The sequence below is a fragment of the Mugil cephalus genome, chromosome 9 (assembly GCF_022458985.1).
Source record: "Mugil cephalus isolate CIBA_MC_2020 chromosome 9, CIBA_Mcephalus_1.1, whole genome shotgun sequence".
Classification (NCBI taxonomy): Eukaryota; Metazoa; Chordata; class Actinopteri; order Mugiliformes; family Mugilidae; genus Mugil; species Mugil cephalus.
The window spans coordinates 20,439,936-20,455,016 of NC_061778.1; the positions used below are offsets into that span (position 1 = coordinate 20,439,936).

Consider the following 15,081-nt stretch of genomic DNA (forward strand, 5'->3'; position numbering starts at 1 on the left):
TCAGGTTGACTTTTCATGCACTACATCCAAATCACAGTTTATTTTTCTGAGTTTTGGGAATCGGCCACAGTTAATGACTGCAGCACATGTTGAAAGAAGAAAAAGCACATTCTTCTCTTGGACTTTCACGCAACGGAAAGTTGGAGCGTTTCTCTGCGTGTAAGCAGCTGGCTTCGGTTTACTAGAGTCTGAATTGGCTCTTTTTGTTTGGCCTGTGTCATTTGTGTGGGGTGATTTCAACCAAAACCAGTTCATTTATGAGGTTAAAAACATGCTGCTTGAAAGGAAACACATTTACATTGCAAGGGAGCGTGTACATTTTGTTTGTAATGAATAATCTCAGGATGTGGCGTGAAATGATACAGTAATGTGATGTTGCAGTTGGAATCCACCACAGAGAAGGAAAGAAGGAATTGGACCAACTCTCCTATATTTATTTTACTCCCTTCTTTACAGGTGTAATATAATAGAATGAGCTATTCCTCGATTACCTACTTAAGCAACAATAATAATCTATGAACATAATATACAGTGAAACACCACACATGTGCTTTAACAATATTTAAGTACTTGTATATTTTCAATGACCGACTTTTAGTATTTAGTTAATACTTTTTATATTATGTTGAATACTTTGTTCACTCTCAGCTGACAATAATTACCCTTATTACATTGGCCCTCATGAGGTTGTTTGGCATTCATATTCATTTTAAGGAGAAATGCACGTTCTACTGTAAAATTATAATTATTATTATGACTAATTTTAGATTATGATAAATTATTAATATACCGACATGTGCTCTACACAGGGGAGGAGCCACGGATAAATTTGTACCACCGTTCTTCCTGAGAACGTGCCCCAGTCTGACCCATTTATCAAACACTTTCTAGACCTGCCCTGGTTTACCAAGAGTATTGAGACAACCATTGGGTTGGCCTTCCTTTGTATTGTCTTTTGTGTGGGCTGTACACGGTACACGTCCTCCCTCCTTTCAGGTGGCTGCTTGTTAGAGCTGCACCGCACCAGGGCAGGGAGGCCTGCGAGATCCTCTTTCCCTCTCTGACTGACCTGTGGAGGAGTTGGTGTTTGTGTTTATCTGACACACATGCACTCACATTTAGCATCACGCAGACTGACACACTCACTCTGACACCTCATTAAAGCTTTCAATCTGACTCACTTCATTTAAAATATGGTTTAAACTCCTGTAGCATATGTTGAATCCCCCTTTAGTCACTATCAACTGAATACGTGCAAGATAAAAAAATCAAATCATTTTGAATAATTAAAAAAAAAAAGTTTTTTTAGAGTCATGTTAATGAAAAAAATAAAAATAACAATCCTCTCGCTTGCAGGGAGTGGACTAAAACTAATGTCTCAAGTATTTCTTAGATCCTTGCTACATGCCTGTATATGAGGAAGAGTTTCTGGCTCATCACATTGTCTCTATAAATGGATATCAGTGTTGGACACTGACTGTTTACAAATGTTGTTTTCTTTCTCACTGCAGCGGCCTGAGATCAGTTTCATATAAGCAACCTGCAAACAAGCAACGCTGCAAACCTCAGTCTCCTGGATCTGGACTATAAGGAAAAAACAACGGTTTCCCCCACAGGGATGAGTGGAGTAACACTAACGCCACGCGGTGGCGCTGTAGAGCAGCTGAAACAGAGCCCTGCGCTTTTCTCTCTCTCTCTCTCTTTTCTGGAAAACATCAATGGGAAGAGTGGATTTGCATGTCCGGCCGCCTGTGCCAATGGGCGCACTGGGAAGGCTGGGTTAGCGGGTGGAGCCGGGGGAAGCAGCCCAGTAAGTGCACAGTCAACAACCAAAGCATCCGAGATTACTACAGACAGGCTGCACCAATTCTCTCCGAAACACCCCGCGAATTCCCGACTCTTAGCTTCTGTTTTCCCATTTCGCTTTGAATGCATGAGTAAGACAGAACGTCGCTGTAAATCCTTTTTTTTTTTTTTTTTTTTTTTTTTTCTTTTTTAAATCCGTGCGGCGACCGCCGCGTTGATTTGCGGCTCCGCGTCGACCCCATACATCGCCGTACGGTGCGGATACAGAAGGTTTTTGTGAAATTGCATTCATCTGGCTAACGCGTTCCCGTGCGGGGTCCTGGAATTACACAGAGGAGGAGCGGGGAGCCGACCATCCGTCGTTCTCTTGGGTGAGTTCTCTGGATTCGCGTCCAATCTGGCATCCCGGTTTACTGACACTTCCAGGGTTATTTGCTAGCGCCTTGCTGTGGACCCAATCCACAATCAAGAAGTGACCGGTCCACGCTGAGTGGCAGTGGATTCCCCGATTTGTGAGTTTTGCGAGTTATTGGCCTAATTTTGTTTGGATGTGACTTGAACGCGTTTGGACATGCATCTCGCGAGTGGGCCTTATGGATGCGTGGAAATGAATGAAATGTGGCAGCTCTAGCCGTGATCATAGCGGTTTACAGCCAAACGAGTGTGTTCACCTACTAGTAGCGCTCCTAGTGTACATCATCCCTCAGGAGCCTTAACTGATTTCTTAGAAAATAAAGCTCTTACTCTCACTTTATGTCCGCGCTATTAGAACGCAGCTCTTATCACGACCCATTTTCAGCCATTGCGGTCAGGAAATTAGGATTATCGCGTCATCATTACCGTGGGAATGAGATCATGTGAAATCGACAGAGCTGTTAAGAGTGACGGCGGTCATTGATCAGTTATTGGCCGACAGGGTTCAGTCGCGGCGTTTTCTCCAGGACAGCGTGGCCCCTGAAACACGCGCCCTGGGTTTGAATATGTAAGACCATGATTCTACCTGTCTGTCTCCGTGGTTTCCTCCTCCGCCTGTCTCCATTGCATCATGCTGTGGGGTAAAATGCCTCTTGTGGGCTATGCTTGCATCATTTTTATTTTATTTTTTTAAAGTTCTTCTCACATACTCACTTCCCTGACACCAGTGAAAGATTCAGAGAAAAGAAAAAAAAAACATGAATGGAAACGTGCCAAAGTGTGCCGTGCTGGGCGTCCCAAAGCGTCCACAGACTTCCACGCTTGGCGCATGCCTACATATATATAGGGCCTAGTAAATGCATGCGGCTCTATTGTCTGTGGGGCTCCATCTGTTCCACGACGAGGCATTCCTCAGACAGCCCGTCATGCTGTTAAGGGGTGGTCTACCCTGACCCACTGGCTCAGAGTGAGGACAGAGTCACAAGGGTGGTATTAAGAGAGTGGGTGAAGGGTTCAGGGTGGCTCAGGACCTCAGTCCCAGACCACTTGCGTGGACGTTGGAGTTCTCTTTCTCCTAATTTGTGTTAGAAGTTGTGGATCTCTAAATTTAGATCAGTCTTTGAGATAGGATTTTGGTTTTGAAGCATGTGCTACATCAAGGCTGGGGTTGTTGTAGAACTGGGACTGGAGTCAGTCTGTGTTTGGCCCACATCTGCAACCATCAGGGGCTATGTCTGGTCCTTAGCCTGATCTATAGCTCAGGCTAAGGCTAAAGGAAGTGCTAAAAGGAGACAAGTTCAGTCCAGAGTTGGATCCAAAGTTTGGGTGTGAATGACGAGAGAAAAGTTGCGTTTGGTCTGAGGCAGGGCTAATTCTGTCCTGGACGGGAGCTCATGAAGACAATGTGTGGATGGATTTACGGTTGCTTTGGAGTGGAGGTTAAAAGGAAGCTAGGTGTGGCCTTTAGCCGGATAGTTAGTGACAGATGCAACACGGATAAAAGCCAAAGAGGTCCAAACCAAATGTGGCTGGACACAAATTGGCTGTGATGTAGCTAATCACTGGTGCAACTCAGTCATCGCAACCGCAACATAATTACACCGCCCCCATCCACACGGCGCACACACATGGACACGCAAACACACAGACACCACTTCCCCTTCGACCACTTCCCCTCTTCCACTGCTCTGATTGCTGCGTTAGGACTTGGCCGTCTTTTGTTGTCCACGCACACACGCACACGCAAGGGGGAGGGTGGGCCCAGCTGAGAACACAATACAGCGGGGATCAAAGGTCACCCAGCTGGCCAATCAGGGTGCTGTCTGGGTTGGCAAGTGGTGGAGGAGGGCGTTGCCTCGCTCCCCACCTCCCGCTTTGTGCTGGTCAGGGTGGGTCTGCTATACAAGCAGCTCCGCTTCCAGCCCCGGCCCCGCTACTGCCCGGCAGACACACTCTGCTTCCTCAGGGCCTCACATATCAGCCTCTGGACACTTTATTAGACGTGCCGGTCAGGGGCTTGTCCAGTTCAGACAAAGTCTTCTTTTCGTTTTTTTTTTCTTTTTTTTAAACCATCTGCTTCTTGAAAAGTTGAATTGCAGAGCCTTCACAGAGAAATATCACGAGTATAAAAGGTTACGGCGAAACTATAAACTATCCGTGCCACGCGACTATATTTCTCCGTGCTGACTGCAGCTCTTAAAGGATTTACAGTGTTCGGTTGGTGCTACGCTCATGAGCACGCTGCATTTGTAGCATGTGAATGTGTGCGTGTTAATGAATGAAACCGAGGCCTGCAGCTCAACCCAGCTAATTGAATAATACATTCTTTTTTTTTCTCTGCTGGCGGGATTAATGAGAGGAATAGAGTAACTTAATGAAATCGGAAGTACTGGAGAGAAGAGGGTGGGGACAGAGGCAGGTGCTGAAGTGGAGAGGGCCGGGGAAGAGATAACAGAAACGGGGAGAGGCATCGAGACAGACTGAACCTGTGGAAAGGCAGGGGGAAATAGAGAGTGACGGGCCAACCAGAGAGAGAAGGAGGAGTAGGGGATCAGCCGACAGGGGGACTGGTTATCATTTGCTCCCCACAGGGTCTTTAATTTGAGACAGAAACTTCCCTTCTTATCACACTGGTGTGCACAGAACCGCCAGCACGTAAGAAGTACATGACAATTAGGTCCATCCTCCCTGTAACTTTCATTCTCTCACTTGCCTGCACACACACACACACACTCAGCAGCCTGCTGCCTAAGTGCTTCATGTGCTGAGCAGAGTTATTTGATTTCTGCAGGCTAGTTAAATGCAACCACTCCTTTCTCCCGTATAGTTCCATTACTGCGCACACTCTAATGGCATGCTCACAGTACAGCGACTCAGCCCTATTGTCTTGTCTATTTCTCTGTATGTGATCCTCTGATGTGCTCTTACTGGCGTGTATTCTGTTGGTCCAGATTGATAAATGACTGGAGGGAAGGATTTTGAATGCTTGTCCCGTGGACACTCATGTGTGAAGGAAGCAATTTGTGCCTTCTGTGTGTTGGAGCATGCATGTACATAGAGGGATGCTGGCTGGCTTGTGTATGTCAAGTGCGCACGCCTGTTCCCGGGCGATCAGCAGTTTATGTCTTTTCCTCGGCTGTGTTTTTCTCAGCAGATAACTAGAAAAGTAGAAATGGGTCTTTCGTGGCAGCCACAACTCCAAGCGGAGCACTCACTGCAACTAATAACTGTCACTCTGAGTTGCCAGGGTTACTTTCTTTATCTCGTTGGTCCCTTGATTTATGTTTTCACGGCGACCTATTTTTGCTTGTTTAAACCCAGACGCAACAATGCATCTACAAAAACTAAAATTCAATAAAAAAAAAAAAAATAACAAAAAGAAAACTAAATACACAAGCCTTGAAAAACACCTCATCTGTCCCTCGGGGTCCGATTTGATCTATATCGTTTTCCAGGCTTTTAGCAAATGCTGTGCTGGCTGCATGTCAATTGTTTTCACATGGTTTGCACCCACTGAATTGATGCCCGGTGCTGACCGCTTTTAACCCCATACCTTTCTCTGCCGTTGGAACACATTAATCACCCTTTCACTGTTTCCACAAAAATGGCTGACAGATGATAGAAGATGATGGGCACAGAGTTGACATTCATGGCCGCATTACCAAATAATTAATCACCTCCTCTCTTCTTTTGCACGACTAGTACATTTTTAAATGGATGACGCTGACTTCGATTCAGGGTCAAAGAAAAAGTTTGACACTTTGGAGGTGGCCTTTTGTTGTCATGAAAAGATGTGTACCACGCTCTTGAATGTATGTGATATACGCCAATCACAGCATAGCATTATGACCACCGACAGGGGAAGTGACTAACCTTGACCATCTTGTGACAATTCAATGTTCTACTGGCAAACTTCTGGACCTGACATTCATGTGGATGTTACTTAGAGATGCACCATCCACCTAGTCCAGACCAGACTCCCCCACCCGATAGCAATTACATCCTTGATGGCAGCAGCTGTCCCCAGCAGGATGCAGCCTGATACAGACATATACACAAAAACAGTTTAGGACCAACTATAAAAACATGAAGAGCAGCACAAGGTGTTGACTGTGCTTCCAAATTTTCTAGATCCCAAACTGATCAAGTATCTGTGGGATGATCTACATAGGCCCCTCCCCTCAACCCATAGGATACAAAGACCCCAGTTCTTAGTGAAGATCACTCTTAACGTATGCCTGAATATCTGCATATATATCCCTATACATGCTATAAGCTTTCCTAGGATTAAAAAAAAAAAAATCATGGTTGCATAATCGGGATTCTCATTTCACATGAACCCAGATGGCCTGTCTGGATTGAAATCCATCAGAGGAGCACAGGCATTGTGCGTTAATCTTTGTGTTATTTGCAGTACCTACAGCCTATATATGATTACTTGTTGGCTCTGTGCTGCATGTGAAAAAAAAAAAAAAAAACATTAAAAATGACAGCGGCTTCTTTGCTGCACTATTTCAGAGAGACTCTGAGGGAGAGAGGTTGTTCGCAGCAGACAAGTTAAATGTTCCAGAGCACAGAGGGGCCCATTCACCGCGCTATGTGGAGAGTGGAGAGGGAGAGGGAGAGTGGGGAAAGTGTGAGGGAGGTGGTAGTGGGTGAGATACGGAGTGACAACACTTAAAGTGGCGTGAATCTGTGTCGTGCGTGTTCTACAGCGCCACAGGTTTGTGTCTGAGCCACCGGTGGGGAAGTCTCCTGCTGATGGACGACACACAGGAGTCAGACGCTGTATGGTAGTCTGTGTGTGTGTGTGTGTGTGTGTGTGTGTGAGGGAGACAGAGAGAGAGAGATGGAGAGACAAGCAGGGTCTTTCCAGTTGATCTGGGAAAATATCCACTACTTCCAGCTAAATAAAAGAATGAGTTATGAGAAATGTGTCTGTGTCAGCACATCTGTTTTGGAGTACAGTACACAGACTGATTGGGTGCATACAGAGTGTCCGTGTCTGTTATGCGCTGCTGTTCATGCGTTCAGAGCTTTAGAGCAAAACAGTTTACACAGGGTGAATTATTTAGTTGTGCATTTTAACTAAATACATATAAAATAGGAGCAAGACTGGGAAAAAAAATATCACCAGACTGATAAATCAGCTGATCAGTTTATGGCAGATATGCCAAAATCTCTTGAGGCAGTTTATGAGACTACATGCAGCTCATTCTTGAGCCAAAAAGACTTTCAGTAGTAATCCCCGAAAGCCACGAACACATCTGGATGTGTTATGTAAATATCTGCATACATATTGAATGTATACAATACTGATGTGATACATAGCCTTGAATGACCAAAAGTCTGGCATCTAAATATTAGAGGAAATACAACTTTATTTGAAAGTTAGCTGTATAGTGTGTACTACACACAAAAATCTTAATTTAAGAACAAGCAGTTAGTTCAGCTACATTAGAGAAATGAAACAGTGTTACAACGTCACACGCTGTAACAGATCCACCTGTTACAGTGACCAGCTCAGGGAAAGGGAGACCTCGCCCAAGCTGCGCTTACAAGTTATTTTCTGCACGATCCAGTTTGTGGCTCATCCCGTTGCTCCAATATGTTTGTAAATTGCAGCGTGGTGCCACGGTGCACGGCCAGCGAGGCTTTCCGATTATAAAACCTTCCCTCTGTTTACCGGTGCTGTGACTCATGGTTGCTATGGCGAGGAGCTCTGACAGCAGCAGCTGATTAGGAGCATCTGACTCCACATGACTGTACTCCTTCATCTCCCTCTACCTCCGTCAGCCCATCTCGCCTGAGTTTGGCCTCTTTCCATTTTTCACTCTTTTCCGTCTTCCCTGGAATCTTTTTTTTTTTTATTACATTTCATCATTTGCCTCGCCTTTTCTTTGCCAAAACTGCAGGTGACGACAAATTTCATCACGCCTGTTTTTCCACCCCTTGTTTCATTCTTTCCCCTTTCCATCCTCACTTACACTTTCCTGTCTGTTTTTTCCCCCCTCGTACTCTTCCCTCAGCGGTCTCCATCTGCCTGCGTTTCTATGGTGGCCAGCTGTGTCCCAGATGTGGCCCACTCTCCCAGCTGTTTGCCTCATGATCATGAACAAGATAGGAAGGAGATGGAAATGATCCCTCGCAGAGGACAAGGCATAATAATCCTCGTGATGCAGGCGAGGAGGATAAATGTGTAAAAATATCATGAAGGAGGAAGGAAGAATAGCCCACATAAAACCCACACCACAGCTAGCAGCCACGCAGGAATGTCAGTGAAATATCCTGCCATGTGACATTACAATAGCTGATTAGCTATATGAGAACAACACAGCATCACAGACTCACTGTAAATCCCTGTGGGGACACTACAACATTGCCATTGAAGATAGAAAGGCTGTTAAATAGTCTAAGGTGACTGTTGAGCACCACACAGTAGCTTCACTCTAGGTACCAATTATGGCATTAGAGGCCTGCATTTATTTAAGACCACATCACAGAAGCGCGTCTGGATATTTTGCAAGAGCCCGTGATAATATTTTCAGTCAAATTACCACTATGTTAAGGAGGTTTTGTTGAGTTGGAGGTATAACGCGAGGAACATGCAAACGGACAAGCAAGAGGCTCAAGCAGAGGTGGATGAAAAGGTAGAGGGAGGAACTCTCGACATCTCTACTCTGACTGATGAGAGTTAACTGAGAAACGCTGAGCTGAGCACCGTGTGTCTATCAAATATAAATGTTACAGCAGTAGGAGCACAAACAGGAATTGTATTATTGTATATACCCTATTGGCGCCGTCTTAATTGGCGTCTAGTCTTCGGTATGGTCATGGAAACTGCATTAGTTAGTTACAGGGAGTGTACATTAGCTGGAATTAGTATTGGTTATTACACAGTGAATGAATGTATTGTGATAGCATGACAGCACAAAGTCAAAGTTAGTCTATAGTCATGCCCTCGTTTAGCATTAGCTTAGCCTAGCTACTTAGTTAGCTCAGTAAGTCTTATGACCTATGATCGTACGATTGTATATGACCTTCTATGCTACTGTACATATGTTTAGCTACTAGTATAAAAAATCAGCCAGACAATAATCACCAATTTTCATAACGCAGTTGTTGAATAATAATAATTATAATCTGTTAATCCAGTAGGATATGGACAGGGTCATCTTTTTTTAGGCTAGCATGGCTACCATGTGTTATTGTGATTCCATTTTTTATGGTAAGCTAAGCAATTTCACACCAAGTAGTATCTGGCATAACTTACCAAGTTGTACTACATAACGGGACAGCCACGTTGTATTTATGCATATTAAAAATTATATTGGGAGGTTATGTGCGTTTTATTTGTGGCTGAAAGGAGACCAGAAGTGCAGTAAGCAGTGTAGCATAAATACTGTGTTATATAGAGGTATGGTACAGGTTGGTTTTATAGCATATGAGAGTAAGATATACACAATGACTGGTGACCGATGAACTTGTGATAAATTAGGCGATAAAAAATGCAGATAAAGTGAGCATTAAACAGTGCAGAAATAATAAGCAGCAGCTACCTAATGTTACTACGGTAACACCCACTAGCACAGTGATGATGGTGTAACATGCAGTGGTGATGGTGTAACCATTTTCTACAGATGTTGGATGCGTTTGTTGCACAAAATGTCCTCACAGTCCTAGAAGTAATTCAAGATAATATAACCTCCTATGTGTTGCGTCGGCTCCAAAATCTGTTGGAGTCAGTCTGAAAAGAGGAGACCCGTGAATTCAAATCTTGTGAACTGCCTTTGACGTGACAGCAGCTATTTGCAGGGCCAGATGGGTGAGTCCGCGGGCTGAGAGGAAAGAGGTGAGGAGCCATTGTCGGCGCTGGAGACATGGGCAGAGAGATGAAAGGAGGGCAGCGTGGAGGAGGGAGAGGTGTCTTGTTTCGCGGGTGAGCTGCAGCAAAATGCCACTGTGAAAGAAAGAAACAACCACACGGGAGATGGAGATCGCTGATAGTGTTAGCATTTAGAGGGGATAGTTCCCGCCGTGACTTCTTACAAGCTGTGAGACAAATACTTTGTGAAAAGGGCAATGAAAAGTGACATTTAGTTGGGCTGTAGGTCATCACGCAAGGACCATATTGGACAATATACAGGTATTAGGCGGTGCGTGACCTTTCCTCTGCACTCTTTCTCTTTATTTTTCCTCCTCTCATATAGTAGAATCCACCATGTCTTCTTGCTGTTTTCTCACAGTTATTAAACGAGCCCTCTTCATCTCTGTTCTTCATCTGTCCTAGTCTTACTTTGTCTCATTTCTTCATCTGTCTCACTTTCCCCCTTTCTCTTTTGGTCAGGGGAAGTGGCAGCCTCTGCCTGCTGGCCCCCAGAGGAACAGACCTGCCTTTGTCTGTCTCCACTCGTAAGAAGAAGATGAGTAGCCGGTCCACCCAGTAAACCCAGCAAACCCTGCAGGGATTCAGGGTTTGTCTGCGGCAAGCCAGCCACCCAGAATGCCTGTAAATCAGCCAGCCACTCAAGCCAGGCCTTTCGCGCTCAGTACAGTCGGCTAGGTATTATGTTAGGGTGCTCTTGACTGCTAGGACGAATGGATGCGAATGCTCAGTGCAGACGGAGACACTCAGGCTGCAGACCTTTAGTTCAATGTTTTCCAAGCGAAACCCAAATGTACAATGACTTTGAAATCTGAACGCGGCCATTTACTCCCCTGTTTGGACGAGCGCCAGGACGTGAAATTATTGCAGCCCAATTTATTACCTCATGCCATGAACAGCGGGAAATGTCCGTTGATTTACCGCACTACATGACATTATGTGACTCGAGCACTGACTACTTTTGATTTGATTTTACTTGGAGAATGTAATTAAATATGTTTGCTTTCGTGACTGCACCAGTCCCACAAAGCAGCGTACTGATGCTTGAGTGTTCGACAGAGAAAGAAAACACATGCCTAAGATTCATGCATAGATGACAGTCTCAAGGGGTGTTTTTTACCATTAGAAAAATTAAAGCATTAATTGGAAGTCAGTTTACTTAGTTAAGGAGTCAGTTTTAAATGATACAACAAAATTAAAAGAAAATACACTTAGCTTGGGAAAAAGGCTAGGGAATGTGCAGTTCTCACCGAAGTTTAGATGAGAAGACTGATACCAGGAACGTTAGTCTGAAGTTGCTCCATTGGGGACTGAGTACGCCCCGACAAAGATATAACAGGCCAATCAAAACGTTTGGTTGGGCTTTATGCAGTCATGGACAGAAGAGTAACAGCGCTGCTTAGTGGAATTTGTTTACAATAAAATGACTCTGATTGGTTCTTGGACTATCCGGTTGTGTGCAGACGTATTTTTTTCCTCTTTTATCGGTTGAATCACCCTCATAATGAAATCCAAATGATGTGTTGCCAGGGTCATATTCCGACTAACCAGAAGTTGGTGATCTTAGACGGGAAAGATGGGTGGAAACAGTTAGTTTGCTCTTTCCAAAGAATATGAAAACAGAATTCAAGAGTGAAAGGTCAGCTAATTAAAGTAAACTCAGAGTTTACTTCCAGCTGCTAGTTCACATTAGCACGAAGTGAAACATACAGGAGAGGTGTTGATTGTCTGATCTAACTCTCGGTAAGAGAGTGGAACTAGTGTTATTTAGTGGACTGTCCTTGTTGGTGAATGTCCACACTGCCGAAATAACATGTCATTGGTCCGCTTCAGAATCAGCAACATGAGAAGTCTGAGTGACGTGCTCCAAATGAACTCCATCTTAAACTCAATAAAAGAAAGAGAGGCCCACAGAGGTAATAAAATTTTCATCCCATATTACTGGCAGCACGTTTCCTTATCAGCCTGTGTACAAGCTGATATGATCGTACTCACAAACCTCTCCTCCCGACCGCATTCAAGCCCCCTTTTGGAGTAGGAAACCCAAAACATCAAGTAACATTGATTTCCTATTGTATTTCAAAGCTGAGATGACTTACGTCATTAGGCATGATACGATCCTTCTGATATCGTTTTCACAGATCTGAACACACTCTGAGATTACTCTGCGAGCGTGAAGAAACCTACTATAAAGCCGTAGTGCTCTGTTTTGTTTTTCTATTTTTTTTTAGTTATGTTTTAATGGATGAGGCTCCAGGCACCTCAGGCCTCAACAAGCCTTAACAAGGAGATCAATAGAGAGTATATAGACCGTCCTCCCACGGGCTGTGTCTGCTCTCGCCTCGGATCACAGAGGAATATTGTGGAGGTGCCAAGGCGACACCCAGCCAGGAAATGATTTGATGTAATGGGAACACTACGGTATGATTAGAGGAGCCTCCCTCCCTTCATCTCTCAACCCGCACCACCACTTCACTCTCTATGAAGTCACCATGTCAGGGGATGTGACCATGTATGTACTATTCTCTTTAAGTGCCCACACTGCCCCCCCTTGACATCACTCCGTGACTTTCATTTTTAGTTCCAAAGAACAGAAAAGGATGGGGGGAGGCAATAAGCTGTTGGGAGGAAAAAAATAAATGACTGCAGGGCGGGACAACAGCCTGACTCAGTCGCATCCTGGACCGTCCAGTTCACCAGATGGCTGCTTGATACGAGCGGGGAGAACAGACCGAGGCGGCCCAGACTCTTTGTTCCTGCGTGTTGACGTGCTGTCCATCCTATGATGCTCACTGCGCTCCACATAGGGAATGTGTTATTGCTCTTGCTCCGCATTCCTGAGAGCCAGAGGAAAATCTCAACCCCTTTTAACCCCCCTTCTCAGCTGTAGACCAGCTTTGAAGTTTTTTTTTTTTCCTCTTTCTCGTCTCTCACTCACTCACGCACACACGCATGAACACAAACACGCGCACACCCCTGACACGCTCCGCACGGCTCCTTTCCTCACATGGATTTTGTTTACATCCTGGCAGCCAACTCTTGCAGTTCACGGCTCCGGCTCCAGCTATAGAGAGGACGTGCTTCAGGTGTTTTCTCTTGCTCAGGTGTAGCGCAGTCAGGCAAAGGTTCGGCCGCCTATTTTGACTCCAGTGCGTTTTGAAAGATCCTTTTGGCTGCTTTCAGGGCAGGGAAAGCCAAACGTCTCCTCGCCCCGGAGACTTGTTTTGATGGACAGATCTCCAGGCCGCAGAGCAGCTGCATGTACGGTTTCTTGTGACGTGCAGGGTTGTTTATGCATGGCGTGTGTGTGTGTGTGTGTGTGTGTAATTTTGCAGCGGTTGCTGCTCCACACCAACTCCACATCCACAACATTTCCTACCGCTTGATCACCACTTTACCTTTATGATGATGCACGGTAGCTCCTTGGGCTTCTGTGTCTTGGGAATGAGGATATTCAGAGGCCTTGTGAGCTACAAAGAAACCATGCATTATGTATACACTTTCATTTCCCTATTACAGTTCATTCCGCAGCAGTCAACACTCATCTCTTGCACTCCCAGTTTTCCCCAGTAATCCCCTGGTTCTTATCTATTGCTTTTAAACCTTGCCCAACAAACAGAAGAAACAACAGCCACAAAAAAAAAAAAACTGTTTGCCTGAGGCCACGAGCTTTACAAAGTAAAGTTTGGATAGATTTATTTGGGCCCCCCAGTGTGCTGTGTGGGCTCCTCCCACCCATGTGCATCAGTGGGCTACTGTAGATATGAAACAGAAATATGCTTTGTTATGAAAATGAAGACCTGAAAGAGCACGCTGTTCAATCGGAATTAAACAGCAAGACGTGTTCAACACCCTACTTTTCTCTTTTCTCCCTATTAGCTTCCTCTAACGCTCTTCTATTTTTAAAGATGCTCTGTTTAATTATAGAAAAATCAAAGTTGTAAGTAAGGAACTTCTTAGCCAATGTTGATGCGATGAACCAAATAAAAAAAACAGTGTCTTTTCAAGAAATTCAAGGCCTTCAACGCACTTCTTCGCCGTCTGTGGATGAGTGAAGCTCCCTGCCTTCGCGAATCTCTGCATGTACACTATCTATGTAGGTCTGTGTTATCTAATGCAATCTGTCCCTATCTAATATTCACACTGCTAACCCTTCAGGGCCTTCAGAGAGGAGAGGAGCGGATTTTGGCTTGCCAATTAACACAGCTCTCCTCTGAGGTCCCCTGTCTTTAGATGGAGATGCTACACAAAACAAATTTAATACACATGAGCACGAGACGGCCATACTGCACCGCCGACACTTGACTGACTATACTGACTTAGATGGAGATTTTTTTTCCCCCCACACTGTGAACATCTCTGCTCTAAAGTTGGACATTTTAACTTGAGGGTCTGTGGGTCCGTGGGGATTGAGTCTCTTTTGGAGCCAGCTTTAAGTGATCATTTGAGAAAGTGCAGCATTGGCTTCATTTTTTCTTCCCCCTAGGGACTGCTGCTTGGCTTCTCAGCGGTTTGAAATTGGCAGGGCTTAAAAGATACTTTCGCATGTTGCTCTCTTACAGCATTTCTATCAGGAATACGATGGCCGCTGTGGAGCAGTTCACCGATGTTGACAGTTCAGAACTCATCAGCTGGCGCTCACGGTTCTCGGGAAACACATGAACTCAAGCTGAACCATTAATAAATTATAACAAAAGAAACGTTTCCTCTCAAAAGTGGACCTGATATTCAGTTTTAAGTAGAAACAGCCTTTTCAAAAGCTTGAAGAACATGTCTGGCGTGGACTTCATTATCAGAGTATGATCATTTAAATATGGGTTCAAAAGACAGAAGTTCAGAAGAAAACAAATCCTCTACAAACAACTAGGTAGTCCCACAACCGGTCGGAGACTTTTCATTTCAGAAAAACACGTATGCTTACGTTGCTACCACTCTGTCCTTCACCATATGTACACATCCTAAACAATTTGATTGGT

General features: G+C 44.7%; 1 protein-coding gene across 1 annotated transcript in view; it reads left to right on the forward strand.

Moving 5' to 3' along the window:
- The first annotated feature begins 1,732 nt into the window (after positions 1-1,732).
- numbl (NUMB like endocytic adaptor protein) overlaps positions 1,733-15,081 on the forward strand; it is a 55,598-nt gene continuing 42,249 nt past the window's right edge. The window contains exon 1 of the mRNA XM_047593854.1: positions 1,733-2,177. The gene's annotated coding sequence lies outside the window, so the exon portion shown is untranslated. The remainder of the gene's footprint in view (positions 2,178-15,081) is intronic.